The sequence below is a fragment of the Arachis stenosperma genome, chromosome 1 (assembly GCF_014773155.1).
Source record: "Arachis stenosperma cultivar V10309 chromosome 1, arast.V10309.gnm1.PFL2, whole genome shotgun sequence".
Lineage (NCBI taxonomy): Eukaryota > Viridiplantae > Streptophyta > Magnoliopsida > Fabales > Fabaceae > Arachis > Arachis stenosperma.
The window spans coordinates 24,931,346-24,935,787 of NC_080377.1; positions in this window are offsets into that span (position 1 = coordinate 24,931,346).

Consider the following 4,442-nt stretch of genomic DNA (forward strand, 5'->3'; position numbering starts at 1 on the left):
TGCCTTTGTTATTCTTCCCTCATAGCCCTTTGGCCTTCTCTCATGGCTCTTTGATCTTCTCTTATTTCATTGAGGGTGATGGAGTGCTCTTGATACTCTACCCTTAATTGCTCCATGTTAGTACTCAGTTCTCCAAGAGAAGTCTGCCATTGATCCCAATAGCTTTGAGGAGTAAAATAAATCCCTTGAGGCATCTCAGGGATCTCATACTGAGGCGGTTGCATAGGCTCTTGTGCATGCTCTCTAGTTTGCTACATCCTCTTTTTAGTGATGGGCTTGTCCTCCCCAATGGAGATATATCATTCTATGACAATTTCAGCTGAATTGCATAGATGACAGATGAGGTATGGGAATGCCAACCTTGCATTGGTGGAAGGCTTCTCAGCTATCTTGTACAATTCTTGAGGAATCACCTCATGTACTTCCACCTCATTTTCAATCATGATGCAATGAATCATGATGACTCTGTCAACAGTCACTTCTGACCGATTGCTAGTGGGGATGATGGAACGTTAGATGAATTCCAACCATCCTCTAGCAATGGTCTTGAGGTCAAGCCTTTTTAGATAAATGGGTGATGAGCGGATAATTTATACGCTTTTTGGCATTGTTTTTAGGTAGTTTTTAGTATGTTTTAGTTACTTTTTATTATATTTTTATTAGATTTTATGCAAAAATAACATTTCTGGACTTTACTATGAGTGTGTGTTTTTCTGTAATTTCAGGTATTTTTTGGCTGAAATTGAGGGACCTGAGCAAAAATCTGATTCAGAGGCTGAGAAAGGACTGCAGATGCTATTGGATTCTAACCTTCCTGTACTCAAACGTGTCTTTCTGGAGCTACAGAAGTCCAATTGGTGCGCTCTTAATTGGGCTGTATAATAGTCTATACTTTGTTTGAGATTTGATGGCCCAAACTGGCGTTAAAACGCCCACCAAAGACCCTTTTCTGGCGTAAAATGCCGGAACTGGCACCAAAACGGGAGTTAAACGTCCAAACTGGCATCCAAGCTGGCGTTTAACTCCAGAAATAGCCTATGCATGTGTAAAGCTCAATGCTCAACCCAAATACACACCAAGTGGGCTCCGGAAGTGGATTTCTGCACTATCTGCACTTAGTTACTTATTTTCTGTAATCCTTAGTAACTAGTTTAGTATAAATAGCACTTTTGACTATTGTATTTCATCTTTGGATCATCTTTCAATATTTTGATCAAATTTATGCTTGGCTGGCCTTACGGCCATGCCTAGACCTTTTTCTCTTATGTATTTTCCAACGGTGGAGTTTCTACATCTCATAGATTAAGGTGCGGAGCTCTGTTGTTCTTCATGAATTAATACAAGTACTATTGTTTCTCTTTCAATTCACGCTTACTTCTTCTCCAAGATATACTCTCGTACTTAATTCATTTAAGTCAGAATGAAGGGGTGATCCGTGACAATCACCTACTATCTTCGTTACTCGCTTAGCCAAGATCTGCGTGCCTAACAACCACAAGCGGTCTACATGATGTTCAATGTAGTCATTGGATGACAGCCGGAGTATAGTCTCTTGGGTCTCTGATCCACGGACCGAGTCCATGAGGTTAGAACCTTTGTGGTATAGGCTAGAACCAATTGGCAGCATTCCTAAGATCCGGAAAGTCTAAACCTTGTCTGTGGTATTCCGAGTAGGATCTGGGACGGGATGACTGTGACGAGCTTCAAACTCACGAATGTTGGGCACAGTGACAGTGTGCAAAAGGATAGAGAGATCCTATTCCGACACAAGTGAGAACCGAAAGATGATTAGCCGTGCGGTAGCTGTGCCTGGTATTTTTCATCCGAAACAAGAAATCCGACAGTTGATTAGCCGTACAGAAATCGTAGCTGGACCATTTTTACTGAGAGGACAGATGGTAGCCACTGACAACGGTGATCCACCAGCATACGTCTTGCCATGGAAGGGAGCACGCATGATTGGATGAAGACAATAGGAAAACAGAGGTTCAGAAGCAATAAAGCATCTCCAAATATTTATCTGAAATTCCCACCAATGAATTACATAAGTATCTTTATTTTAATTTACATTTTTTTTATCTTTCAATTATCAAAACTCATAACCAATTGAATTCACCTGACTAAGATTTACAGGATGACCATAGCTTGCTTCAAGCCGACAATTTCCGTGGGATCAACCCTTACTCGTGTAAGGTTTTATTACTTGGATGACCTGGTGCACTTGCTGGTTAGTTGTACCGGAGTTGTGAAAAGTGTGAATCACAATTCCGTGCACCAATGGGCTTGCCTTGGGAATCACTTTTCCACTGTGCTCCTTCCATATAGATATCTGAGAGTACTTGATCCAATATCTGATCAAAGTTGACTCTTCTAGTGTAATGATGAGGATCTCCTTGCATTAGAGACAAGTTGAACACCAACCTCATACTTTCTGGGATGAAATCTAAGATTCTCCCTCGGACCATGGTGCTCCAATTCCTTGGATTTGGGTTAACACTAGTGTCATGGTTTTTAGTAACCCATGCATTAGCATAGAACTCTTGCACTATTAGAATCCCAACATCTTGAATGGGATTGGTTAGGACTTTCCAACCTCTTCTCCAGATCTCTCTTCGGATTTTCGGATACTCATTCCTCTTGAGCCTGAAAGGGACCTCAGGGATCACTTTCTTCTCTGCCACTACTTCATAGAAGTGGTCTTGGTGGGCTTTGGTGATGAATCTCTCCATCTCCTAAGATTCAGAGGTAGCGGCAACTGTCTTTTCTTTCCTCTTTCTAGAGGGTTCTCCAACCTCGGGTGCCATGAATGGTAATAGAAAGAAAAAAAGCTATGCTTTTCCAACACCAAACTTATAACTTTACTCGTCCTCGAGCAAAAATAAAGAAAAGAGAAAAATTGAGTAGAAAAGTAGAAAATAGAAGGGAATAGAGGGAGAAGGCAATTCGGCCTAGTGAGGTTTATTAGTGTATAGGAGGTGTGTTATGAAGGGTGATGAAGAGGGGTATTTATAGGATCAAGGTAGGGTTAGGTTCGGTCATGGGTGGGGTTTTGGGTGGAAAATTTGATTTTGAAGTGGGTGGGGGTTGGTGGGAGTTATGATGGTTTTGGGAAAGTGATATGGATGTGACTGGGCTAGAGTTTATAGAGAAATATGTCGAGGAAAGTGTGAAAGAAAGTGGGGTAGGTGAACATGCTGTGGGACCTACTGGTCTTGAGAGGCTAGAAAATTCAGATTCTCTGCTCTCTGCACTAGCGTTTGAACGCCCAGGGTCTACTCCCTGGCTGGCGTTCAAAGCCAGCAATGCTGCTCATTTGGGGCGTTCGACGCCTAGCCAGAGCTCCCTGGCTGGCGTTCAACTTTTAATAACACTCCATCCAGAGTGTTCTGTTTTCACTGTTGAATAATTTTGTCTCTGTTCTGACTGCTGCATATGATCATGACCCTAAAAATAACTAAAAAAAATGAAAGAAAATAAATATAATTAATTAAGGTTGGGTTGCCTCCCAACAAGCTCTTCTTTAATGTCATTAGCTTGATGGTTAGCTCCTTACGGAGGTGAGAATGGGCTCAGATTTTTGTCTCTTACAGTGAACTTTCTTCCCGTCTTCTTATGAATGAGCTTCACATGCTCTAAAGACAGGATATGACTCACTGTGTGTGGTAAGACTGCTTTCTTAGTGAAGATAACTCTCATGCCAGGTGAGAGGCCTTCAGTTGGAACTTACTTGTCCCTCCAGCCTTTAGGTACTTTATTCCTAGTACCTTTGTGCTTAGAGCTTGTGATGGCTGCCTAACACCAAACTTAGAATTGATGTTTGGGGGCTCAGTAAAACTCTGCACAGAAAGAGAGGGTTGGAATACTAGGTGTTGCACAGTTATCTTTCATTTAGAGGGAGAATTAGGGTGAGGCATCTTGAGCAAGATGTGATCCTCCCCTAGTTGTAAAGTTAGTTTTCCCTTAGCCACATCAATAACATCATTGGCAGTGGCTAGGAAAGGTCTTCCAAGGATGAAAGAGTCATCCTCATCCTCTCCAATGTCCAAGACTATGAAATTTGCAGGGATGTAGCAGTTTTTTAGTTTTACCAAGACATCCTCTACTAAACCATATGGCTTTTTCATTGTCTTGTCTGCCATCTCTAATGAGATGTTTGCAGCTTATACCTCAAGAATTCCCAACTTTTCCATTACAGAGAATGGCATGAGGTTGATGCTTGACCCTAGGTCACACAGAGCTTACTCAAAGGTAATAGTGCCTATGGTGTAAGGAATCAAAAAGCGTCCAAGATCTGGAAGCTTCTGTGGTAGCTTCTGCAGAACCAAAGCATTGAGTTCTTTGAAAAGCAATGGAGGTTCTTCCTCCAAAGGCTTTGTACCAAGTAGTATGGCATTCAGCTTCATAAGAGCTCCTAGGTACTGAGTAACTTGCTCTTCCCTACT